Source organism: Desmodus rotundus, chromosome 7 (assembly GCF_022682495.2).
Source record: "Desmodus rotundus isolate HL8 chromosome 7, HLdesRot8A.1, whole genome shotgun sequence".
In the NCBI taxonomy this organism is placed as follows: domain Eukaryota; kingdom Metazoa; phylum Chordata; class Mammalia; order Chiroptera; family Phyllostomidae; genus Desmodus; species Desmodus rotundus.
In genome coordinates, this window is record NC_071393.1 from 115,499,708 (window position 1) to 115,526,670 (window position 26,963).

General features: G+C 53.1%; 1 protein-coding gene across 7 annotated transcripts in view; it reads right to left on the minus strand.

Moving 5' to 3' along the window:
* MIDEAS (mitotic deacetylase associated SANT domain protein) overlaps positions 1 to 26,963 on the minus strand; it is a 61,906-nt gene that overhangs the window by 23,328 nt on the left and 11,615 nt on the right. For 3 of the 7 annotated variants that reach the window (XM_053927820.2, XM_053927819.2, XM_053927817.2), the window contains exon 1: positions 15,315 to 15,995. The exons of 1 other annotated variant lie outside the window; for it this stretch is intronic. The gene's annotated coding sequence lies outside the window, so the exon portion shown is untranslated. Of the gene's footprint in view, positions 1 to 3,599; positions 5,762 to 15,314; positions 15,996 to 26,963 lie in introns of those variants that run through there. 3 more of the 7 variants (XM_053927818.2, XM_053927812.2, XM_053927814.2) reach the window with 3 other exon arrangements.

Here is a 26,963-nt window from a genome sequence, read left to right on the forward strand (position 1 = left end):
AGGTGCTGGAAAGGCCTTTGGATTCTGTGCTGATGGTGACACCATGCCCTCCAGGGACATCACCATGGACATGTACCGCTCCCCATGTGCCATCAGTGATCCTGCTGCATGCCCAGCATGGGCTGGGAGAGTCCAGTGAGCCCTTACCACAGGGCAATGGGGCAAGGCCATGACCGTTCAGGGGACCAAGGCCACTTGCAAGTGTGGCCACCTGAGAGGAAAGACTACTATGAGTTAAGGTTACACAGGCCAGGAAGGGGGTGCCCAGCTTGGTCCCAGCAGCCAAGGGCTCATCTCTGATGTGGGGATGAGAGTTGACCCCCTGGCCCTTGGAGCTAACGTTCCAAGCTCCTGCTATTACAACCTGGCCCCCCACCCCCACCCCGCCCCACAGTCAGCAGTAGGAAGAGGGGGCCAGAGCTCATGCATCTCTAACCCAAGGCAAACTGAATCCAAGTATGGCATCCAACAAGGCCCCAAATCTTGAAGCCAGCTCATTCCCTGAGCACCAAAGAGGCTATCTTAGGACGAAGCCTAAACTCGCTCTCATGCCCACAAGTCCCTGCAGGCTTGGGCTCCTGCCACCTCTCCCAACACACTGCGCTTCAGCCGTCATTCAGAACTGCTCCCGCCCCACCCCGCTGTTTCCGCTTTGTTTCCAAGTCTTTGACCAGGGAGTACTTCTGCCTAGGACACCTTTCCACCTTTGTCATCTGGCCAGGTCCTCCGCATCCTTCAGGTCTTAGACACTGCTTCCCATGGGACATCTTCCCTCACCCCAAGGTTGAGCCAGGAATTTCACTATGAGCCCTTAGCAACTCCTAAGTGCCCATCACCACACTCAGCACAGTGTATTCCAGGTGCCTACTCCTTTGTCCACAGCACACAGCCCCTGCAGAATGCTGTGCGTGGCACTTGGTTTGTATCTCTTGGGATGCTCATTCAAGACTGCACCCAAGGTGAGTCAGAACCATGCCTGGGCAGAGGCCCTACTGTGAGTGGGGGTCCAGGCCAGTGGGTCCACCCTGGGCTCCTTCCCAGCCCTGATTTCCGGTCTCTCTCCCTGAGCAGAGTTCCCATGATGCTGAGATAAAGTACAAAGACCCCACCTCCTAAACCCTGTCCCACCCCACCCCATCAGTGGCCCCAAGCCCTCATCAACTTACCGAAACCCAAATCCTGCTCCAATTGCTGGCCCACAAGCCACCTGCCCCTTACTGTCACTTGCTGCCCCACACCACATGCAGGCCGACTGGAAAAGTGCCTGGGCCACCACTGCCCTTGCCTCACTTTTCATCCACGAGGCTTCCCACCCCTGCTAGCCCACAGCCAGGGACATAAGCCTGTGGGGTCTTCCTTTGTGCCCTGATATAGCTACACTAGGCCTCAAGATGCCAAGGTGTCTGTCTAGGAAGCCAGGGCGTGGTGATGAGGGGCCCTCCCCAGAGCCCAGCATGGCCCAGCTGACCCTGCAGCCCAGGCTCACACCCCAAAAAACTCTCTCTCAGAGACTCTGGGGCCTTTGGCTTCAGCCAGTCTGGGCGAGTGGGCTGGGACTGCCATTGTGGACCAGCTAGAGTTGCCGAGGCCCTCGATAACCCTTCCCTCTGGACACAGTGCCGGCCTTGGCAACGCTGCATGCCCTTCTCAACTGGAGTTCACACAGGCTGAAGGGCCCCATTTCTCCAAGTCACTGAACACATAAGCCCTGTTCTCAAGGGGTTTGCAAACCAGTAAGGAAGGAGACACCAGCAACCAAGAGGAGGACCTGCCTCCTCATGTGTCACTTCCCCAGAGGGTATGGAAGAGCAGGCCCTAGGATCTGCCCACTCCCAGCCCAGAGAGACTCCCCCAATTATCACTTCTCCAGCCTGAACTTCGGCTCTGGAGGGCAGAGGCCAGATAGACAGGCCAGGAGTCCTGAGTCCCAGGGGTCTCAGCTACCAAGCTGATCAGGCTTAAAAGACTTGGCCAGGGTTCGAGCCAGCTGCAGTTTGAGCTTTGATTACAAAAATGACGACAATGAGGGGCTTTTAAAGGGACACCTGTGAGAGGAGAATCCTCTGCCTGATGAGGCTGCCTCAGGGCTTCGCTCAGGCAGCTACCTTTCCTGTCCCCTCCCCCACTGCCCTGCAAACATCCCCAGAGTGTCCATGAGAAGCCGAGATAGCCAGATCTGTTTCATTGAGGAGAAACTGAGGCAGAGAAAACACTGTCTTGGGTAGAGCCAGGAAAGGATGGAGCCTCCAGCTCAGCTTCCACCCACCCTGGGGTACTGCTTACCTCCCTCCTGGGCAAAGGCCACAGAGGATCACAGGCAGCCCAGAAAAACCCCTCCCAACAGAACTCTGGGACCCAGGGGCAGTGAGGTCGAAGCCGGTAGGTTCAGGCTCCCTCCAGAACAGATGCAGCAGCTGTCCCTGCAGCCAGGTCCTTAGGTGACTGAACCTTTGGAGAAGGGCTCAAGGGAACCAGTGGGGCCCTTGGTCTCCTCACGACCCTTTCTATGCCCTACAGGGCTCACCACACCAGAGGCTGTTCCAGTTCCTCCCTCCCTTTCTAGAAAGGCCTGGCTCCCCGGCAGGTCTAGGGCAGGGCTCTCCGGCCCCAGTGCCAGACTCTGCCTTGGGCCAAGATACAGAGGAGGTCACTCACAGGCGCCTCCCCCTGTCTACTCCCTCCCACACCCAACATGCGCTCTCTCTCTCTCTCTCTCTCTCTCTCTCTCTCTCTCTCTCTCTGCAGCCCTTCAGGTTTGCTCATTGCCCCTTCATCCACTCACAACAAACATTTGCAGAGCTGTAGGTTCCGGAGAGATGCAGGAGACTAGGCACAGTCCCCACCTGCACAGAGCTCCTGGTCCAGTGGAGGAGAGACACAGAAACACCCATATTATAATGCAGGGTGGCCCGTGCAGGGGCTTGAGGTCACAATGGGTCACCCCTGGGAGAGTTCCCTGATTCTGAGCCTTTCCTGGAGCTGCTTCCTCTTCCTGGAACCCGTGCCTCCACTCTGACAATTTGCCTTCCTTCAAGGCCTACCGCCTCCAGGCAGCCCTCCAGCACAGGCTGTTCTTACTCTTTTTGAATCATCATGCTCTTACTCAGGGTTAACCGCTATCTCATAGTGCTTCTTCAATTCCCTTCTGTTTTTGCACCAAGGCTGGGAGAAGCAGGGCCCGGAGGAAGTGTGGCCCAAAGGAGGGGGCAGTAGACTGGTTGACACGTAACCAGATGTCTGGTCCAGGAGCCACCATTCACTGGTTCCGGCCTGTGAGGAACTGAGGAGCCCAGGGCAGGGAAGGAGGGACAAAGCCTGTGCCCAGGAATCAAAGAAAGAAACACCTTTGTAAAGAGCACCTGCCGTGCGAAATAGTCACCGCCAGCACTGCCCACCTGCTCAAAGTGTGTGAATACCGCTTACTTGTGTAACCATTTATTCCCACCTGAGCGATGAGAAAGGTTGGCTCTGAAAGTAACTTGTTCCAGGTCACATCCTGAGGTCACAAGCAAGGAGTCAGGATTTGAATCCAAGCCTGCCGACTCCAAAAGGGGTCTCTCTGCTGCCCAATGGTGTTGAGCAGTGGTTCTCAAACTCACCAGGAGGGACTGGTTCACGAGTCTGGTGACGGCCAGGGGGTGGTTCCAGGTGGGAAATCTGCAATGCTTCATAAGCAGCCAAGGTGGTGCCCATGTGCCAGGTCAGGGGAACGGCTAGAGGGTCAGAGGCTGGCATAAAGCAGCTTCCAAGGACCCCCCCGCTCCTCGCTCCCTAAAGTGCCCACTTGCCGGAGTGCGGTGCCCTGCCCAGGAGACACGATGGGTCCCACGGAGCCTTGGGTGGACTTTGCCCTAAGCTAGTCCTAGGGCTGACTGTGGCTCTTCCAGTGCCTGAAGCCTAACCAAGTGCCCACGCCCACTAAACACTTACTGTTTTATCTGCCAGGCACTGTGCTAAGTGCACTGCAGGCAACACCCCGTTTAACCCTCACTCTTCTTTGTCTCATTTTATGGGTCAGGAAGGGTATACTCAAAAATATCTATTTCACACAAACGACAGTAACAAGGAAACAACAACAACAAAAAGACATCAGACAGATAGGAATCAAACAGCAGAATGGCATTCATAAATCCTACCTTATCAATAGTTACTTAAATGTAAATACATTCAACACTCTAATGAAAAGGCAGGGGTTGGGAAGATGGGTTAAAGAACATGATCAACTGTATGCTGTTTATAAGAGACACACACTTTATTTATTTTATCTTTTAGAGAGAGGGGAAGGGAGGGAGAGAAACATCGATGTGAGAAACATCAATTGGTTGCCTCTTGTACGCGCCTGGACCGGGGACCGAACCCATAACTCAGGCATGTGCCCTGACCAGGAATCGAACAGGTGACCTTTCACTTTGCAGGATGACGCCCAAGGAACTGAGTCACACCAGTCAGGGCTACACACGCTTTAAATTTAAAGACGCAAATAGGATGAAAGTAAAAGGATGGAAAAAGATACGCCATGGAAACAACAGACAAAAGGGAGCTGAAATGGCTACTATGTAAACGTTAGGCAGAATAGACTTTAAGACACAAACAAGAATTAGAGACAAGGAAGGACATTTGATAATGATAAAAGTGTCCATCCATGAAGAGGATATCACAATTATAAACATATATGCACCTGACAACAGAGCCCCCAAAATACATGAAGTAAAAACTGTCACAATTAAAGAGAGAAACAGACAACGCGGCAATAGTAGTTGGATACTTCAACACTGCACTTTCAATAATGGACAGAAGAACTGAACAGAAGATCAACGAGGAAATAAGGAGACTTAAACGCTGTAGAGCGACTAGACCTAACAGATGTCTGCAGAACACTCTCCCCGACAGCAGAGTACATTCTTCTCCAGAGCACGCGGAATATTCTCTAGGGTGTGACGGAAGTTATGCCACATATAAGTGTCAGTAAATTTAAAAGGGTTGAAATCATACAAAATGTGTTCTCCAATCAAAATAAAATAAAATTAGAAATCAATAGCAGAAGGAAATTTGGGGAATTTACAGGAAGTGAAGGCTAAAAGTAACTTGTCAAGTTCTCACAGCTCAGAAAGGCCACTCCCTCCCGACGGAGACCACATACTCCTGACTTCTGCACAGCTCCAGGAAGCCGCAGATCTCAGACTTCTGCAAACGCCTGGGTAGCCCCTCTCCCACTCCCACACTGCTCACACACTGAACCCGACTCTCCGCTTGAGGCCAGAATCAAAACAGGCGGGGGAGGGAAAGGCCGTTGGGTCTGTAACAGCTTGTTATGCTGCCCTGCTTCTCCCTGGGAGAATGGTCATAGACAAATATTTTCACTCCCCAAGCCAGTCTACAGAATATCCAAAAGTCAGACCCTTCGCAAAAGAAGGACACTAACTAACCCGTGCCAAGCACTTGACACACCCTAATCCGTGCTTACAAACTTCCCATCCAGGTGTCTCACTGTCCCCATTCTAGAGGGAAACTGAGGCTCTGCTGTTAAGGTGGCAGGAGCAAGATTCAAATCCATGTTGTCTGCCTTCAAAGTCCCTGGTCTTTCCATCATCCTTCCAGAAAAATTTCAAATCTATACACATTGTAGGCCTCAGAAGGAATGCGACACGTGAGAACCCCACAAAGCCAGCTAGGGACCCCCCTTCCTCATGTCCCCTCCCAGAGCTGCTGCTTTTCCTGGGGGCATTTCCAAGTAGAGCACAGCATATAACACTCCCCCCACCCAAGAAATAATCCCCCTCCCAGTCTGCCAGAAACAGGCTCCCATCAAGACTGTAAAAACCCCTGGAAGGTGGGAGAGCCCACAGGGTCCCGAGGGGAGGGGCCTGCAGAGGGGGGCTGGGAGCTGCAGGGTGAGCAGGACCTCAGTCGAGAATAGGAGCCTCCACACCACAGGGAGAGAGGTGGCTTGCACCACTCTTCAGAGCCAACCAGCAAAGCAGGGCCCAACTGAGGAAGCCGAACAGATTCCAAATACCGAGCGGTGTCAGTGTTCACTTAGTCCAGTTCCTCATCCCACAAAGCAGCCCAGAGAAGGAAAGGAATTTGCCTGCGGATACATACACAGCCAGGAACAAGCAGGGCCCAGAAGGGAAGACTCCAATGACATTGCTTCATGTCTCCGTTTAGACAGGCCCCTTCTTTGGCAAGACACTGGGCAGGGCTTGGAGCCAAGGTAAAATCCCAAAACCACAAAATAGGACTTTGTAGTTCACCATCTTCACCACCTCTAACATCTCTTGAGGGTGCTACTCTATGCCAATCACGCTACACACGTGATCCTGTTTAACCCTCAGTGAAAGGTAGGTATCACTACTCTCCCCTTTCTCAGTGAGGGACCTGAGTACCTAGGTGGTCAAATCAGTTGCCTGAAGTCACAGGACTATAGAGGCAAGGCCAGGACTAGAACCCAGAACTCTTTCTGCAAGCTTCGTCCAGGGTGTCAGGCTCAGCCTCTTACTTGAGGGGCCACACCAGGCTGTCCAGGATGGAGGTCAGCCCCTCTGGGAGGCTCACATCTTCTCCCTGAAGGGCAGCTTTGGCTGGCCTGATAAACTTCATGATGGTCTGGAAGTGTGGCTGGTCAGGTAAGGCGGGTAAAGAGAGGCCTTGCTGATGAAGAGGCTACTGGTGAACACCACCCCTGGGTCGACCTGTGTGGAAGGCTCAACATCTGCTCAAGAGGAAGCCACACCCCTCCAACACTTTCCAACCCCACACCCATGGTTGGCCCAACAGCTTTAAAAATAAAGCCGACTCTCCCCTTCTTGTCAGATGCTCCAAATTCCAATGGGGCCCAGACTCCTGTCCCTTCCCCCAGCACCCTGAAGTCTGGAGCAGGTCAGCTCCACGCTTGGGTTCCCACTAGTGTCAGTGGCCCTCCCCCAGGGCACTGAGCCTCAGCCCCAGCCACAGCAACCCCCTTCTCCGCACAGGGCTTTCAGATGGGCCCCCACTCAAGACCTTAAATTCCTAAGTAAAAGCTGGTCATTTCACACCCTGAATAAGGGAGACAGACACTACCTGCCTGCTCCAAAGGTCATTGGTCCAAATTCTCTTTCATGATTGATGGAACTGAAGCCCTGAGAGGTAGTAACTTGCCCAAATACACATGGTCACTGGGGTAGAGATGTGGGCAGGGCCTCCGCCCAGGTGATATTCTCAAACCTGGTTGCTGATGTTTGTCTTGTCTCCTTCTTAGAAGGGAGGTGGAGCAGGGGTGTCTTCTAGATGCTGTGTTTTCATCAGCCCAGGCTCTCCTGCCTGGCCAGCTCTAGGAAGGACCAAGATCTACTGATGGCTGGAGGCGGGGTGGGGGGTTCCTGCTGCTTTGGAGCAAAAATGGGGACAATATGGCTTCCCAGTATCTGCTAGTGACCAAGAAGCACAAAAACTTGCTGCCAGCAAAGGTGGGGGTTGGGCCGCAGCACGGCTGCCTGGGGTATCCTGAGGGGCTGCAGAGGAGGCCCAGGGGGCCACCTGCCTCACTTGCCCAGCCATCTAGGCAGAGTCACGCCCTTTCTCAGGCTCCGGTCAAGATCCAGGGCCTGTGCCAAATGCTCCAACATTCCTTTCGTTTCTCCAGTCTCTGAGCAGCTGCTGCAGGGCCTTTTCTCCTGTGTTGATTTACTCTTTATTGTTCCTGAAATACACCCAGAGGCCGTTGGCACTGGGCACTGGCAGAACATTCAGCCTAAGCCCCAAGTACACACTAACCAGACTCTCCGGGACCTGGGCCAAGACAGCTGGAATGACCGGCCCCCGGGGTCAAACCATCAGCCAGCAAGGAAGACCCAATAATCCACCTGCCCCCAGCCCACTGTCCCAGAGATGATCTCGGGACTACAGAGGCCACGATGTTTGGGGGTGAGGAACTGCTTGGAAGGTATCTGGGAGGCCTAAACTAAGCCTTTCCATTCCTCCCATGCATGAGTGACTGTTTGGAGATGACGGCTTCGGAGGGTCTTCCCTTCCCAGCTCCAAATATCTCCACTATCAGCCAGTCTAATGGTTCCTGAATTCCTGCCATCAGCACTTCATTCCAAGGGGCAAAGCATTGTTCCCTGTGCACCGGAAAATGGCCCAGAGAAGCATGGGAGCTGCGTAGTAAAGAGACAGGGCTTCAGGGCCCAACAGACTATGTCCCAGCTTCTCTAATCATCAGCCTCTCTGTGGGCCTCAGTTTCCCTATTGGGAAATGGGCCTCGTGTTCTCACCTCATAGTTACTGTGGGATTAAGTGAGGTTAATGTATATACATGAAGTACCGGCGCAGGTAGGGACCCAGTAAATGTGATTTCCTCTCTCCACTGCGGGCAGGAGCAGCATCACTATCAGTCTTGAACATCTGGCAGGTCGGGGAGACTGGGTGGTCTGACTCTTCCAGTCCTACAGTTGGCTTGAGAGCAGAGCTGGCCGGGAGCGGGACAAGGAGACTAGGGGTCCCAGAAACAGCATCAGGCTCTGCGGGCACGCAGGGCACCTGGCCCAGGGACCCAGAAAGGGCACGCCCAGCACAGGCCCCCCTGGACTCAGCTGTACCAGCAGGGACTACAGGGACACAGTGGGACAAGAGACCCCAGATAATGCCTGGCAGAACTTCTAGGCCCATAATGGGCTCCCCAGCCTCCTTGGCTCACTCTGAGAAGAGCAATACAAGGGAATGTGATAGCACCTGAGGGAGGCTGGGGAGGGGGTGGCCACAGGAAGTCTGAGCAGGGGCCGAGGAACACAGGCTGCCCTCCCCACCGCTGGGAGCGAGCAAGCCTGCCCTGAGGCCGGTGAATGTCCCACAAGTGGAAGTACCCGCCCGGTTATTTTTGGCACTCTTCTGCCCAAAGCCAGCAGGGAAAGGCAGCTGCTAGCAACATGGAAGGGCTGTTTACACTCAAGTGTGCAAGCACTGCTGCAGGGACACAAAAAGGCACCAGCAGCCCCCGAGCAGAGGGGCCTCTGCCGTTCCTTCCTCTCCCGACCATCCCCGCCAGGCCAATCTGTGCACTGCATAGCTGACATAGCGTGGGCACTTCTGCTTTCACTCAGATCCAGTCTCCCGACCACAAAACTCACTCACTCACACACACACACACACACACACACACACAAACAGACAAATAAATAACTGTGGAGCCAGCTAAGGACTGAGCCACACCCAGGAGTCCAGACAGTATTCCTCTGGGCTCTTCCTGCACTGAAGTGGCCCTCCCAACTTTCAAGCTGGGAGGGGCAGGGACCTGGGGAAGCCACAGAGCAGCTCTTCTTTCCGCCCTCCTTAGGTGAAAGTGGAGACAGCCTATGAGAACCTCAGGGAACTCACTGCCTCTCAGCTTCCCCATTTGAAAATGAAGGAGTTGGACTAGATGTCCCAAAGTGTTTTCCAGCTCTGGGGTGACTCCTGGGAGCTGGGGAGCCCAGGGCCATGACCAGAGGCCAGCTGGGGAGATCAGCCAGAGCAAGGTCAGGTGGGGAAGGGGATCTGAGCTGCAGCCACATACATACAGGAGTGAACAGAAAGCTGGGGGGAGGAGGATGAGGAGGAGGAGGGAGAAGGAGGAAGAGCAGGAAGAGGAGGGAGCAGGAAGGAAGAGGAGGAAGAGGAGGAAGGGGGAGAAAGGACAGCTTACAAGCATTCTGAGCACTGGAGTTACCACCTAAGTATTTCTTTAAATTTTTTTTTTAATGAACAGCTGTCCATTTTTTAACATTTTAATTTGTTGATTTTAGAGAGAGAGAGAGTAAGGGGAAGAGACACACAGAGAAACATCAATCTGTCATTCTACTTATTTATGCACTCATTGGTTGATTCTCGTATGTGCCCTGACCTGGGATCAAATCCGCAACCTTGGTTGTATCAAGTGATGCTCTAACCAACTGAGCTACCCAGCCAGAGCTTTTCTGAGTTCCTTTCTGAGCTACGGGCCCTTCCGCTCCAAGGAGCTGGCAAATTCTAGCAACAGCAGTCTAGACTGGAGCCTCTGTCTGCCCAACTGCTGGAAAAAGCTGAGAATCAAAATCCTCATCATTTTCCTTCCTCTCCGAACCCCATTTCCCCAGAGAAGGTGGGTAGCCTCAGAAGTAACCCCCTTCTGGCTGCAAGCCTGGTGTACTTGCCTCTCTCTAAGCTCTGGCCGGGACAAACCTTGCCCAGGCTGCTCCCTTCCCGGCTTCCTGAGACTCTTGGAGAAAGAAGCACTGCCTGGAAAAAATAACCAAACTCACACCAAGAGCTCCCTGCGGCTGCAGAAAAAGGCAGAGGGTACAGGGAGCACCTTCCCCAGCCCACCACAGTACCAGGCTATGTTCCAGGAAGAGGAAGCACCAGAAGCGCTGCCAGCCTCAGGCCCCTGGCCCCTCTCCTCCCAACCGCCCAACACCCCCTACTCCCCCCGCCCCGCAAACAACAGTCAGTAATCATGTCCCTCAGTCAGACTCCCACCCCACCCCAGCAAAACCCCAGCTCTTTTCTGACATGTGGCAACTTTCTTTTTATATAATATCTTGGTGCACAACAACCCCCCCCCCCCGCCCCCCACAGAAAGCTATTTCGATTGGTGAAAAAGCCAAAGTGCTCTTTGGAGGGCCAACTCCCACCCCAGGCTCCACCCAGACATCTCTCCAATGAGGTTATACTGCAAGGCTTTAGTCAGTGGTATCCAACCCACCACCCACGGCCGCGTGCAGCCCAGGATGGCTATGAATATGGCCCAACAGAAAACCATAAACTTACCTAAAACATTACTTAGTTTTATTACTAAGTTTTATACTGTTTTATTACCATATTTTTCGGACTATAAGATGCATGCACTTCCTCGCCCCCAAATTATGGGAGGAAAATGGGGGTGTGTCTTATAGTCCAAATGTGGCTTACCTGGTTAGCGGTGGAGGGGGGGTATTTATATTATTAAATATTTTACCACATTTTTTGCTTCAAAGATTTTTTTTCTTGTTTTCCTCCTCTAAAACCTTGGTGCATCTTATGGTCCAAAAAATACAGTACTTAGATATGTACATTTTCTATATTAGTGATCACACACTTGGGACCTGCTCGACAATTTTAAAAGATTATCAAAAGGGCTGCTGCATAATTAGGGTTATGTGAGGACTTTTTTGCTTATCTCTGGTGGCGGATGTCATGAAAATTATGCACAAACTTTTTTTTTTGCTCATTGGTTTTCGTTAGTGTTTGTGCATTTAATGTGTGGCCAAGACAACGCTTCTTCCAGTGTGGCCCAGAGATGCCAAAAGGTTGGACCCCTGCTTTAGGTGAAGCGAAGGCAAGGGAACTTTGTTCTTGGCTGAAAAAGCAGCCTTCCTCCCACCCATGTGAGCAGTTCAGCCTGAGGCCTGGGCGGGGAGGTTCCAGATAGCACAGTCTGATCTCCGGGAAGCTGAGCAGGGACAGAATCGCTTGCAAAGATGCGCAGGCACCAGGGTCTGAGCCAGTTTGGCCGTGAGTGGATCACACATTTGTGACCAGGTCCCAGGGAGTTAGAAAACGTGCTTCATTTGCTCTCCTACCACGAGCAGGGTGCCCTTCATTCCCTCCTCCCTGGGAGGAGCAAAAGGGGAACAGCTGAACTTAGTGGGAATCGGTGAAATGCTAGCCATTACCTGTTGAATAGATACTATGGGGCTAGTCGCTTTGCATGCATCACCTTTTTTAACCTTTACAGCAAGCCTATGAGGTATCATTATCAACCCCATCTTACAGATGAGGAAACTGAGGTTCGGGAAATTAAGCAACATCCAAATCCACCCAGCAAGCACAGAGAGAGGCTGGAGGATGAGCACAGGTCTACCCAGGCCTTGCTCTCATGCCCCAGCCAAGTTTCCTTCAGTCTCTGCCCAGGTGCTGTCCACACACCATCCCGGAATGACGTTCTGAGTGTGGGGGTGGAAGTGGGTGTGGACAAGTTTTGCTATTATCGTTCCCAAGTGTGTGACTGTGAGAGCCCCTGTAAGTGTGTGTGTTGGAGGTGGAGGGAGGGTGATCTGGATTCCAAACAGCAATTTCTAACACCGAAGTTATGCTGTAATGCTTCTGATTCATAAAATGAGCTCACAGTCTCACGGTATCCTGGATGTTGCTTAGAATGCAAATGCGGATCCCTTAAGAACGAACAAGGAATTTCAGGGCACTCCACATAGCCCCAGCCCAGCACACAGAGTTGTTTAGTTTAGCCCCACTTAATCAGAGTGCTTCGGTGCTGAAGCAACCCCTCCGACAGAATGAGACCACTGGCTGCATTTCCTGCAGACTTTGGTGAGTCAGGGAAGAATGGAGCTTCCAGGCTTCTTCTACACTGACGCGTGCACACTCACAGGAAGGGTGCCAACTGGCTTGGCTGAAGGAAATGCCCAGGTTAGCAGAGTCCCAGGCAGGAGTCTCTACAGTCTTGGACCCTGAGGTCCCATTGGGGTCAGGATGACTCTCCAGAAGGCCAGCCACAGGGCAGTGCCAGGAAACTGGGTGCCCGAGGGTCACTGGTGCAGGGCGTCCAAGCAGCAGGACTCCCTGGGCCCACCATATGCCAGGTCCACATTTTTTTGAGGGAGATGTTTCATTTATTTGTCCAACTAACACACAGAGAACAGCTACTAGATGCAGGCACTGTAGGAACAATACAGAGCTTACACTAGAGCAGGGGCTACAATAAGGCTGAAATGTGCGTTCAGCACTTCACGTATGCTAATTCATAGAGTCGTCACTGCAGCTCCAGGAAGGAGGTGTAGCTCCGACTCTAGCTCTGAGTTGATGTTTTTGACTACTCTACAGCAGGTACACAAACGACTACATAAAGTGGAAATAAGTGTCGAGAAGAAGACTAGGGCTTCTCCGAAGAAGTGGGTGGCATTTGAAACAGGACCACAGAGGTATAAGGGAGAAACTCCCACCTACTTGGAGCCATCCCTACTCTACCATGAGCAAGGTTTCCAAGGCCACAGAGTCCTGGACTGAGCCCATTCCTCTCCCAGGACCCTAAGCCCATGTGTCCCCTGCCCTACCCTTCTCCTGCTCTTCTCTCCTCTCACCAGGCTCCCAGAGGCCTTGGCTCCACTGGGCACAACCTCCCTGGGTTCTGTAGCCACAGGAGGCCCTCAGCTGAGTCTGTAACTGTATATTGTCTCCCCGTCCCTCCATTTATTAAAAGCAGTAGCTCACTGCTTCTCTTTTTTAATTTTTTAATTTTACTTTTCTATTTTAATTTTGGGTTTTTTATTTTTATTTTTTATTTTTTCTTTTTTATTGACTTTGCTGGAGTCCATTGGTTAATAAACTCCAGCTATTTTTAAATCCCACCTTTAAAAGGTGAACTCTCATCCCCACCGGCACTCCAGGGCACTCTTTCCTAGGGTGGGGTGAGGGGCTGGCAGAGCCACAGGGAGTGAGGAGGGTTCAGCCTGGTGCTTGGAGAGCCCACACTGGAAGTGGAAAGGCAGTCTGGAGCAAGCAAGCTCCATGGGCTGGGGAGTGGGAGGGCACCCTCCAGGTTCTTCACCACCTTGTCCCCTGGGACTACTCAGACTAGAGTAACCAGCCAGAGGCCTATCCAATTAGAGTGGACTCTGGGTCAGGGCCATGCGAGGAGATGGTTTATCACAGTAATTGAATGTTTACAGTCCTGTTATTCAGTGTCCAGAGCAGAAGAAAAAAAAGAGGACCCTTGAATTCTCAACCTGGAAAGGGTTCTCCTTTCCCCTTTGTCCTGAAGCCAGGTAACAGCCTGTGGAAAGGGTGCATTTCTGATTCTAAAGGGGCATGTGCCACACCATCCCTGGGAGGTGCTGGAGCAAGACAGGTAGGTGGTTTCCTCCCCTCATCCTGGCCCAAAGGAAGAGAGAAGCTTCTCCTCAGAGCTACAGTTCTTCCACCTTCACCAGGCCTCCAATCTCCATCCTGAAGCTGCAGAGACAAGGAGAGGCCAGACCTGCAGGCCGCTACCAGACCAGGCTCCCCCTGCTGGAGCAAGTCAGACCTCCCCTCCCCCCCAACCACAACTGCCAACAGGGATCCCCTGCACACACGTGCCACGGCGGCCTCCACAGTCACCCAGGGCCTGCCGCTGTCCCCTTATCCCGCCGGCTCCTGAGCGGGGCTCCACAGCCTGGCACACAGGTCCAATGTGGGACGGTGGAAGCAGGAAGTAGTCAACGGAGTTGTGACCAACAAAGTTTTAAATGGGGCGAGTAACTTCCCCTTTCATCCTTCCAACAGCTCACTCTGGAGGTTGGGCTGGAATACCCGCGGCCTCCCCTCTGAGTGGCAGGTATCTCCTGAAGGTCTGCCCTCCTTGGGGCTGAGCCTTGAAAGCCCCAGGACGGCACCAGGCTCTTGTCCAGAGGCCTGGGTAGGGGCCCGCATTGGGGCGATCTGGTGCACACGCTTCTGTATGTGTGAGTAGGGAGAGGGTACGACTACCTCCACCAAGCCAGCCATATGTAGGGGCAAGAAAACATCCGCGCTCCCGCGTTCCGGACAGGCACCACCAAAGCAAGCACACGGTGAGGCGCGAAGAGAGCTCGGCAGGCAGCAGCACGCGGGCGGGCGGGGGTGGTGAGAGATGACAGGTCTGAGGCGCGCCCGCAGCGCCGGGGTGCGCGGGGCCAGCCCGCCCGCCTGAACACTCCAGCTTAGGCCTCTACCTGTTTCCTGCCAGCCCTGCACCTCTGCCCCAAACTCCCAGCGCAGGCAGTTTCTGTGTCCACTTTCCCGTGCACACTGGAAGGAGAAGGGGCTCCCGCGCCAAGTTCCTGCATTCGCGAGCCCCTCCCCTCGCCTGGCAGGTCTGAGCTTCGTCACGCAAGCCGGTCCCTGCGGACACCACGTTTCGCTCAGGCGGAGGAGGAGCAGCCGCCGCCACTGGCCCCGCGGATGGGGAGGGTTTTCCTGCCGGGGCCGGGGCCGGGGCCGCGCCCGGGTGGGCGGGGGCCGCGCGCGAGCTGCGTAGCTGCACAAACACGCCGGCGGGTTGGCGCTGCACACGCAGCTGCGACAGGGGGTGCGGGTCACGGCGGGGCGGGCTGCGGAGCGGCCAACGCAGGTCCACACCCACGCACACAAACATACACTCGCTCAGCAGCCCAGGCCGCAGAAGTTAACGCGCCGCGCCCTCCGCAGCCCCGCGCCCCAGCTCAAGGCCGCGCCTGCAGAGCTGCAGCCCGCGCGCTCCGCCGCCACCGCTTGCACGCAGCCCGGGGTCTCTGGGCCGCCGCGCCGCGGCGGGCTGCGCCTGGCCTCCTGCAGGCCTCGGCCGCCGACCCGGCAGCCCCACTTACCCGCTCCTGCCCAAGCTCCGGCATCGGCTGTCTCTTTTCCGCCACGGGCCGCCGCCTTCGGTCTCCTCTCAGACTCCAGCTGCCTGCACGCACTCCTCGATTTTAAAAACAAACAGGCGCCGCCGCCTCCCCGCGGCGCTCGCAGGGCTTCCACCAGCCGGCGCCTCTCGAGGCTGGGAAGTTTACTGGCGGGGCCCGAGAGGGACACGCGGGCTGTCACCTCTCCCTGGCGGCACAGGAGCCTCGGCGCACCCCGCGCCGGTGGTGTCCGCCTCGCGATCGCTCTCTCTCCCTCCGTGTCACCCCCAGCACTGCGATGCAGTGTCAGGATTGCACTGCTCTGACTCATCGGTTGAGCTCACAGCTTGAAAAAAAAAAAAGAGCGAGGGCGAGAGGCAACAGCGCAGGAGGAGGACTCTGAGGTGCTACAAAGGATTGCACAACTCGCGGCTGGGAGCGCGGAGCCCCAGCGGCCGGCCGGCGCGCGCGGCACGGCGGCGAGCAGGAACCAGCTCTACCACTTCATCAGCACGACTGTCTCGGGTCGGCCTCCCCACTCGCAGGCCCAGCACCGCCCACTTCCTGCGACCAAATAAGGCCAGCGAAGGCGTCTTCAAACCTCCGGGCGGCTGGCCGTGGCTGGGGATTTCCAGCAGACCTCACCTCCACTGTGGAGTCCGTCTCCACCCTCCCTCGGCCCAGGCCGGCGCCCCACGATGGCTTTGCTGGAACAGGCCACGCGGCTCGCTCCTTTCACACCAAGGTCAGGAGGAGACGGTGACGAAATGTTTGGAAATCCTTCGGGCCTGCCAGGAAAGTGTGTGTGTGGTGTTGGGGAGGACACAAGTCGCTTTCTTCCACCAAGAATTATTCTCTGGTTTTGGACATGGCAAATCATGCGCAGTTCTCTCCAAGGCACTTTATTAACAGTCTTCCCAAGTTTCACTTTTGGCTCATCAGCATCCTAGTGGTGTAGAGGTTGTTGAGAAACTGGCCCTAGCACTTATAAATGACCCACGTCTCAATTACTTAGGCGATGAAAAGCTTCTGGGTTTAATTCTAGCAACTGAGGCCAGAGTTGGGGCAGCTTTTCACTGCGCGCCCATATTTCTCCTACCTTCCCCACTGTGCCCCTGAGCCCTCCCTGCCTGGCTGCTGGAAAGATGGGGAACATTTTTGCTACACAGGAGGTTCTTGCTGACCCCCCACATTCAGTGGTGTTCCAGAACCAAGAGAAAGTCCAGGGGTGGGAGCCCTGTTTTTCCTTGTTCCTTCCATTTCTGTTTTTGTTTGTTTTTTCCAAGGAAATGAGTCAGACGGAGATCTACCTTTGAAGGGGGGAAAAAATACCCTGAAGAATAAACTATGTTCTGGCAACCACTATCCCCCTGTGGCCAGTCCTGACAAGTAGGTGCATCCCCTGCTTTCTCAGGGAGAAGGGGAGGGACAGCAGAATGAGAGTCTCACAGGCCCCCTGAGCCTGCAGGACAAGAGCATCGCCCCCTCCCTCGAAAACCCCACACTTGCTCCTAAGGGTCGTGACCTTTCTGTCTGTCCCCTTCCACCCTTTGCTGGCCTGAGCACGTGTATGCATTGACCTCACACCCCACCCAGGAGGAAAGGGGCTCCTCTGCACCCTGCTATGACCGATATGTCAAAGTAACAACAAAACAGTTGTATCTGCAAAATATAGTTATGCCAGGGGACTGGACTAGATAGATGACCTCTTGAAATGCCTTCCAGTTTAAAACCCATGATTCTGTGATTATAAAGAGTGAATGGAAGAGCTGGGGGAGTTGCCTCCAGAAGGAAAAGCCCAGGCTCTCATTTAGCATCTGCTGTGTCGGTGTTGTTCATGACATTCCCAAAGCTCGTGCCCCACACTGCTTCACAGCCCTGCCCATGCAAGAGCTTTGTTCCTCCTGTGTCGTGGATATGAGTGCCGAGGTGCAGAGAGGTTAAGTGACTACAGAAGATCCCGGGCACATCAATCGGTTGTCACCTCTCTGCCCCTATTCCCATCTACCCTAGAGGAAAGGCAGAGTCTAGCCCCAAGTACAGGCTAGACTCTCAAGCAGAGGCTCAGTGTAAAACCTTTTTTATTTTCTACACTTGCCTCATTTCTTCCTTCTCACTGACACTTCATCCAAGGGAAGGAAGCAAAAGCAAAGCCACTTGGTCTCCAGTGCCCACTGCTGCCAAGTTCCTCTGTAGGTCTCTGGCCATGGTGACCTTCCTCTAGAGCCTAGTCCCTAAAGCTGACCTTGGGCCTAGCCCCTTGAGCGAGCCCCTGAGAGCCAGTGCAGACCTGCCCAGGGATGTTCCCAAGCAGCCAGGAAACCCAGCTGGGGAGGCACATTCCTAGAAGAGCCTGCCACCATGCAGCCAGGGCCCAGCCTCCAGGGAACAAGTTGGGAGCAACTCCAAAGGGCACTCCCCAGCCTAGTCCCGCCAGGACTTCCTCTCTGTCCCACGCTGGGCTGCTGCGCCTGACCCAGGGAGCCTCGCAGGGGAGTAGAGATGGGTGGCAGGATGCCTGAGAGCAGAAGTCAGCGACCTGGAGGAGCTCTGTTCATGTTGGAGCAGCTTATCCCTTCACCCCAACTAAACTCTCAAATGCAGGCCACCTCAGAAAGGAAGGGAGGGAAGAAAGAGGGGCTCTGCTCAGGGGGGTGTGCAGGGGAGGATGGCTCAAGACTGTCCCAGGTGGCCCCTGCCTGGCAGGGAAAGCCTACCTCTCAAAGGCAGGCAGATGAAGATGTTTCAAGAAAGCTGCGGCTGTTCCGGGAAAGCCCTGGAGGTCAGTTTTGCTGCAGATATGACAGTGCAGAATCACTGACATGTGAAGTGAAAGTTTTGGTTTTAGAAGCTCCAGCCCTTCCTGCAGGCTTCTGGGGCAACCAAGAAGGGTGCCCTTTGGGGAAGGAAAAAAAGAGAGAGAGAGAGAGAGATCTCACCCAAGGAGTGAGCTTTCCCGTACCTTCGACCTTCATAAACTGCAGAAAAGGGAGGAGTACAGAGTTCCAGTTCCCAGGGAGAGTGTCTGCTGAGAAACACTCCAGGAAGCAAAGCACCCTAGATAGGGTTTCAAACTCTGGGTCCCGGTGAGGGTAGAACATGGCCTTAGAGAGGCTGCCTGGGACTGCACGAGCTCTCTGGACTCTGCTCCGAGTGACACACCCACCCAAGTGGCCAGCACCAGTTTCCCCTTTGGCGACAGCCTGAGACCATTAAGAAACTTCCAATAGTGAACTTTGTGGTATGTGAATTATATCCCCAAAAAGAGGGGGATAAAAGCTTCCAGGGAAGCCAGCTCCTCACCACCTACCCACCTCCATTAACTTTCTGATGCTATCACTCGCTATTTAAAAGATGGTTTTCCTTCTTCCCCAGACTTCCTGTCCTTTCTCCATTGTCCCTTCTCTGTCAGGACTTTTCCATCGAGGCCAGCGCACATGGTGTGTCTAAGTGAGTGATCAACCTTTGCAGGGGTGTGGAGAATTAGGGGTACAAACACTTGAGGAAATCACAAGCCCACAATGCTGGGACGGACTTTGGGTCCTGCCTAACTAAAGCTAATGAGCTGTGTGATCTTCTCTAAGCTCATACCAGATGTACTGTTAAGTATTTGTTAACAAGAACAATGAAAGAATGCCCACCTTCTAGGGACGTGGGAGAATCACAGGACAAAACACCGCCTTATGACTGCATCATGCCTTGTTCATATAAGAGGTTACAATTATTTTTCTTTCTAAATCCCCTTCTCCCTAAACCAGCTTCTTCTCCCTTTCAAGAACCTCATCCAGGCAAGATTTTTCTTCTTCCTCTGTAAAGAACCTGGGTCCACCCTATCAGCCCTCAGGGTGACCCTCTGCTGGGCTCTTCCCAGAGGGACTCTCCAGGATTGACTCAGCGTCCCTTCCTGGTGCCCCTCCAAGGCTTCTCTTAAAGTCCCTGCTTTTTGTGACCTTTCCACCAAGCTTTTCCACAGTGCTGCCTACCCAGCCTGAACAGGGACACTCCTCTGATGGCTGTGCCTTCTCTTTTTGCCATGTCCTTTCTGCGTAAGGAGGAGCCTGAAACTTAATGGGTATAACCATCAAGTCAAGCCATTGCATGCTGAGAAGTCCCTGCACTGTCTTTCACCCTTGAAAACCCAGGAGACCCTCCTCCTCAGTTCACATTTACTTCACCTGTTCTGGGGCAAGGCCAGGCCCGCCACACCAACCTACAGCTGTCTGCACCTCTTGGCCCTCCCACCTACACCCCCAACACCTACTTCTCTTGCGGGCTTGGGCCAGGTTCTGAGTGCTTTTGTCAGGCCTGAGAGGGAGCTTCTGCAGATGTCCCCAGTTGCTGCTGTCACTCTGGGAGAGACGTCTGGCTGGGCATAGGGAAAAGGACAAAACAGGTGTGGCTGCCAGGCAGGGCCACGAGGACAGAAACGCCCTTTCTTCAGAGCCAGATCTGCCAGCTTCCCAAGGGCCTCGTTTCATTTCAGCACAGTTCCATGCCCACCCCCCGCCCACAGACCTGACCCAGACAGACTTCTCCACTAGCTGCTTTCTGGAGCTCCACTTCCATACCTGTGGCAGTGGGCCAGGAGGAACGGGACCCCTGAGATCCAATGGGATGTACCCGAAAGCATTGTGTTTAAATGAAAACAAATACTAGTACATCACACACTAGATCCCAAAATTCACATTCATGGGAGTGCACAGGTTAAAAGCACAAACTGAGACCCGAGTCCAAATCTTGGCTCACACTAGCTCGATGACCGAAGTACTTAACCACTTGGTTTTATCATCTGCAAAATGGGGATGATAAGAGCTTAAAACAACATCTGGCACACGTTAGGTCTTTTGTAAGTGTCGCCTATCATTTTGTCTCATCTCCTAACTGCTCTCCCTGCTTCTAGTCTTACACACTTACCATCCACACTGCCATCAGAGTGATCACATCTCTCTTCAGTAGCTCTTATTGTCTACCGAAAAAAGCCGACAGTAGCAGCCAGCAAGTTAGGCACTTACACTTCCGGCATGATCCCGCTCTGCCCTACTTTCCAGCCTCAGGCCCCTCCAGCCAGACAACCTGAAGTTCCCCAAGACGCCTGCATTCCCATACATGCTTGTCCTCCCTCCACCTTTATCCACAGGCTAAACCCAGACCCTGATCTCCCACCAGACTTGAGTTGAATGGCAGCTCTTCCAGGAAGCCTTGCTGGATGCCTCCAAGCAAAGGCAGGACACTGGAGCATATACTGTGCCATCTCCCTGCTAGGATCAGGGCCTCCAAAGGGCACAGCCTAGATTTTACTCACCCTGTAGCCCCGGTGCCTGCACATGGTGGGTGCTCAGCGAGTGCTTGCTGACCAGTGCACGGATAAAATGATGTATGTGAAGACTGGAAGTGAGCAATACAATTTAACAGATTATTATTACTGCTTTTATTACTATTCAATTTCTTCCATTCTAAAATGCACCTTCCCCCATTTTAACATCTCTCAAATCCGGACGCATCTTACAACTGAGAGAACGTGCCGTGGCTTCATTAGCGGCATTGTCTTATTCACAGCTGCACGTAAAATAATGGTGCATCTCATAATTGCGGGCTTCTTAGGGTCAGTGGTGTACGGTGTTTTCACTGCTGTTGCTACTTCTACTCCCACCACTGTTACTACATTGAAGCTTGATCTCCTGGGTTCTGGGGTCTACAGGTCAAAGTCCACAGCGCTGAGAGCCCCCATTACTGGAGCTGAGTACTGGGCTCAGTACCGAGTACCCAGTACTGTTGCACAATCAAGTTCTCATAAAATGACCTGCAATTTCCCAGGATCAGAAGGTTGCCTGTGTCTAGACACCACTGGGAACTCCCATGAAAACAGGCCAATGTGATATGGAACAAGCCCTGGACTGGGAGTCCAAAGAGTAAAGTTCTAAGCCTGGTTCTACATCTCATCGTCTGGATGACCCCACGTGGGACCTGTCAACACATTTATTGAGCATCTACTAAATGCCCGACATGATGCCAGCCCACTGGATCCACACAGCACCCTGAGAGGAGGCCATTATCCCCATTTTATAGTTAAGGAGGCTAAGCTTCGAAAAGGTTCCACACCTCTTCCAAGGTCATACAGATGGAGTTCGACTGCTGGACTCCCTCCGTCCTTCTCCCTGCCCGATGAGGACACTCTCTGGGCTTGTGCTCTCCCAGGAAGGAAGTCAAATGAAGAGTCACAGACTGGAGGATCACAAGCCATTCTCACCCCCCCGGATATATTTTATTTGATTCATGCAACATGTTTTTATTTTAACTGACTCAAGTTTATTGTCAACATTTTTAAAAACCAGGAGATTTAAGCTAAAAGAAAATCAGGATTTCTGGTTTGTCATGAAAAAAAAAAAACCCTGGAACACTGGCCACACGGAGGAGCCTCCCTTCCTGGGGGCAGAGCGGAGTATCCGTGCCAAGGGAGCAGCATTACGACGGGGCCGGCGCTCCAGCCACAGCAGCACTATGACGGGACTCACACAACCCAACTTCCCCAGGTCCCACCCCTCCCGGGGCCACAGGTCACTGTTGTTGATCATCTCACCTGTGCTCTTTTCATACCCATGGCCAGCCTCTGTCACCGAGATTCCCCTGGTCCCTACAGGCCTTTGAGTGGGTGCCCCTCAGACCAGATGAACTCCAGTGCCCTCTCCAGCCCTGGCAGCCTGCGGCTTCTCCCAGAATCTCTCCAGGGAGGTCACATTATGAACCTACTTTGGAACCACTTGGTAGTCCCTGCCTCGAATGTACTTCCTCTTTGGCCTCTGTCATGGAGCCCCCAGGGTCCGCCCCTCACAGCAGAGGTTCTCCCTCCCCACCCCCTACAGCATGGCCCCACAGTCAGAGGGCAGAGGGCCAGAGTGGCTGCCTGGTGGGGTACCCAGCAGGTGTGGAGGTGGCCAGGGCCCTCTGGGGGAGGGAGCAGTGAGGAAGGCAGGACTGTGTTTCCCAACAGAAAAGAGGCTCAGGGACATAGATGGAAGTGGGGCAGCACCTCAGTGACAGAAGAGGAGCGTGGTCTGACACACGAGGAAATACAGCAAGTCATCTAGAGGGAAAATGGACAGTCTCAGCAGCAATTTAAGAAATGCAAATTAGAACACCATTCAGGATCCACTGTGGCCAGAGTCAGTGTGAAAATAAGTAAAAATAAATTAAGCAAGCAAGCTGCTGTCAGCAAGGCCGCCAGTACACAGCTGCCCCGACACTGCCGCGCTGCTGTGAACTGCTCAAGCCTTTCTCCAACGCGGTTCGGCACTGCGCTACAAGAGTTTAACAACTGACCGGGTAATTACGGTCGGAGGACCAGATCCCAAGAAAATAACCTAAAATACCACCACAGAGGAATTTTCACAAAGATGCTCAATCACCTGCTGAAATGCATTCAGGCCACGTCATGGCATGTGTGATAACAGAATGAAATGTGGAGGGGCTCACACGTGGAAACACTGACAAAACCGTCTGATGCAATGTTCACTGACAAAACCGGCACAAAGCTACCACAGACGTGAACTTAGAAAGTATGTTAGGACTTCCACAGAGATGCAGGCAGCAATCAGAAGAGAACCTGAACCATGTGAGTTGCTAAGGTGTAAAGTTTACTCTGTGAAGCTGGAAAAGATGGTTTAAATCACAATAATGATGATGATACTGATGATGTTAGGGCCATTGAATAGGATTTCCTCCTCTGGGGTAAATGTACCCCAGCCCAGGTCCTAGCGGACGGACAGGGAGGCCCAGGCTCCTGATGTGAGGAGGAAGGAGGAAGGAAAGTAAATCAGGAGAGGAGGGGTTATGACTGTGGGCAGGAGGGCCCCAGAGCTTCCCTTATCAGAAGAGCTCTGAGAGGCACCTCTCGCCAAAGAAACAAAGTTACACACGTAAACCCACGCCACCTAACCTTCAACGTCCTGGGTGCTAACTCTTACTGCTGCATATGTGCTCTCAATTTTACTAATACCTCATTTCAGCAACTTCGGAGGTGACACCAGGGTTCTTTGTGGGCTAGCCTAGGAACCCAACCACCATTTATAGCATTGTTTCTATGGAAATGTGTTTCAAGCTTCAAGAAATTGAGCTGCTGACAACCCTGGGGCAAGCACGTGGTCTCTAAATTAGGGAACTGAGAAGAACAGTTATTGCTGGGTCCTGGGCTCAGGAAGACAGCTTGTTACTTAGATTCACTAGCAAAGATTCATTGAAGTAGGCCTGAGATCACTGCAGAGGGCAGGAATGGGATGAGAGTGGCTAGGAATGAACTTGAGTTTCTAGGGAAGCACATGGACGTCCCCACCCAGCCTCCAAACACACACCCCAGCATGCATGTCTTAGAAAACGTGGAACTGGCCTTGGTACCCCTCGTGAGTATCCAGGCGAGCTCTGATCCCACACGCTTTCCAATTTCTCTCCGATCCTGGCAAAACTCCAGTCCCAAGGCCCTATTTCAGTCCAATCTGGGAACAACAACAAAAACAATCTCCAAGTCTTTGACAGCTCTGGAATTCGGCCTTAGCAGAGATATGCTCGAGATAACCAGGGCACCAGCAGGGCCTGGCCATCTCTCCACATGCACTCTGCTGCAGCGGTCTGCTCTGCAGGCTCCAACCTGCCCACACGCCAGGCCTGCCCAGGGCTCTCCAGCCCTCGGGACTCCAAACAGCACCTGGGAGCATCTCCTGCCCTGACTGGTGCCGGTCACAGGGAGGGATGACGTGGGCCCTCCAAACAGACCCTGCATACGTCAAGAAAGCTCCCCACTGAGAAGAAAAGGCTACGCACACAGAGGCACACCCAAGGGGGAGTCGTGGGTGAAAAGGCTGTTCTTTGGGTGTCCCAAGGCTCGGATGCGAGAAAGTGGTCAGAAGAGGATCAGCTGCTCAGCCACAAGGCCAGAGCTGCAGCTGCAAGTCCCAGCAGAGCTCACGGCAAGATGGGAGGTCAGATGGCCCTCCCGCAAAAGCCAGAGGTAGACTGGATGCATGTGGGGGGCTTGCTGAGGCTAACACTATAGGGCAACTCCAAGTTTCAATGCCATAATAAATATGTACAACACTGGAAACACCCAGACAGTAATTCACTAGGGCACCATCTGGTTTAGGCAGGGCTGCAGGAGGTCAGTTTGCAAGGCACATCCTTCCTGCTGCCTGTTGAACAGCAGAAAAGAGAATCCCTGGCCTTCCCCTGTGGTGAGGACCTGCGGGGCCAGACAGCCTCGAAGTGAGTGGGCTACTCAGAGCCAAGCCTCAGGGTACACACTTGGGTGTGCCCCTGGTTCCCTGGAAGCCCAGGTGGGAAAAATCATCTGGGGCTCTGAAGTCACTCGGGAATCGCCTGCCTCAGGCGGAGTCCACGCTGGGAGCCTGGCAGTTATACAGTTAGCTGGCTTGTGAAGTCAGATCTCCAGTTACTAAAAGACCCAAGTTAGCCAATCTGAATTCTCCAGCCCCTGCAGTGCAGATGGCTAAGACACAGCAGTTCTGTCTTCGCGGTAACAGATGAGAGGCTTGGAGTTCCTCCCCTGGCCTCCTTCCTACCCATATCCAAAGTCTTTGATATTTTAAGGTCTTTTTTTAAAAAAGTATATATACTATATATATTACTAAAGCAATTTCAAGCACACAAATACTCCATTCATAACCGCTTCACCTAAACCCAGTATTTACCTTGTGCCAATTTATATACTGTGGCCACTGCACTCAGCAAGTGAATGTACAATTTTGCTCACTAAAACAAAAGCCGCTTTGCCACCAAAATTCTTCAACATTTTCCCGTGAATTAATATCATCTTCATATTAATTTAACAGTGGCAAAATATTCACTGAGTCTTGATATCATGAATTATATGCCACTTGGAACATTTAAGCTATGTACAGTTTTTTGCTGTTTTAAACAATGTTGCTATAAATATCTTTATACCTACATTATTTTCCCCTTTAGAATTATTTCCTTGCAATAAATTCCCAAGAATAATCCTAATAGGTAAAGGGAAATTAACGTTTTTATAGCTTCAAGTTCTACATTTAAAAAAATATACGGTTTTGGGTGAATTATCTGGATTGTCTCTTTTCCAAAGTAGTTTTCCTGACTATACCTCCCGATCCTACCCGTCAAGGTCTACTCTTAAAAATCCACTTCCCCTACTCCCCAGGGGGCTGGGCAGCTAGAGTGCACACCTTATGTTTAAGAGACATTGAAGGTAGCTCCGCTGATTTGCCGTGGAGGGGAGAGAAGGACAGAGAGATGTGGGTAGGGAGGCAGAGGGCTGCATAGGTGAGAAGGGGCAGCAGGCCCTGTGGAGGCAGAAACAAAGGTAAATCCCACGTTCCCTCCCTCTGCCAACACCTCTCTGGACATCAAACCCCACCCACCCACCCCCACCCCAGCTTCCCTAAGCTGATCCTCCACAGGCCAAGAACAAAGACATGCTTCAAATTTCTAAGGGAGATTTTAGAAACACTATGTGTTTCCAGGGTCTGGAAACATACTTTGCAAATGACATAAGCTACGTACTTACCATTGTGTCAAGTTGGCCCGCGCACTTGTGGGCTCAACCCCAAGGGCGGCTCCACTTTAAGAGAGAAGGTCCTCCTCAGCGGCCTGGTGGGAAAGACGCTGTCCCACAGCACTCTCAAGTGGCATGCAGACCCCAGGTAACTGTGCCCTAGGCCCCACCACGCACCATACACACACCGCCTGCCAGTCCCCCTTCACAGGCTTGTGGGATTTTCAGGCAGGAAAGGACCACATGCAGTCTCAGCTTCTTATTTTATACACAAACCAAGACCCCTGCCCCCGCACTCTGCGACCACCGACCACGATCGGGAGGACCTGTTCCTCTTCCCCCTCCACGAGAAGAGCCACAGCCTGTCCTGACTATCAGCAGACCAAACAGGGCTTTCATTTTAAAAGTCTGTATTTTGTTTTTCTTGAAATGGCTTTGTGGAAGCATACCCTTTAAAGATTTTATTTATTTATATATTTTTAGAGAGTGGGGAGGGAGGGAGAAAGAGATGGAGAGAAACATCAGTGTGTGAAGAACCATGCATCAATTGCCTCTCACCTGCCCTCAGCCGGGGACCTGGCCGGAAACCCAGGCTTGTGCCTTAACCAGAATCGAACCGGTGACCTTTCGGTTCACAGGCGGGCACTCAATCCCCTGAGCCACACCAGCCAGCGAAGGAATTTCATTTTAAAGAGCCCCAGTCTCTCCTCTCATGGTCTGGTGACTTGATTTCCCCAGTTCCTTCTCTGTGCAAAGCCAGCAGACAGCACCAAGCATGAACACTAAGGGGTCCCCTCAGGGCAACCAATACATATCCTTTTTTAAGGGTTGAGGTCCATGGGGAGGGAAGTCTCTGACACCTTTAAACCAACTCCCATCACAGATGCCTCCTCAGAGTCCTCAGGGTGTGGAGGACCCAGGTGCCAGGGTTGTGTCCCTGAACTCCCCTGCCACCCTCAACAGGGTGTCCTTGGCAGTGGCTCCACCAGCAAATGCTAAGGGAGGCCATCATGCAGACGGCCAACTCACCAACTGTATGCGTCCACCTGACCCAGGCCAGGTCCTGGTCCTGCCCACTGCTCCCTCACGTCCCCTCA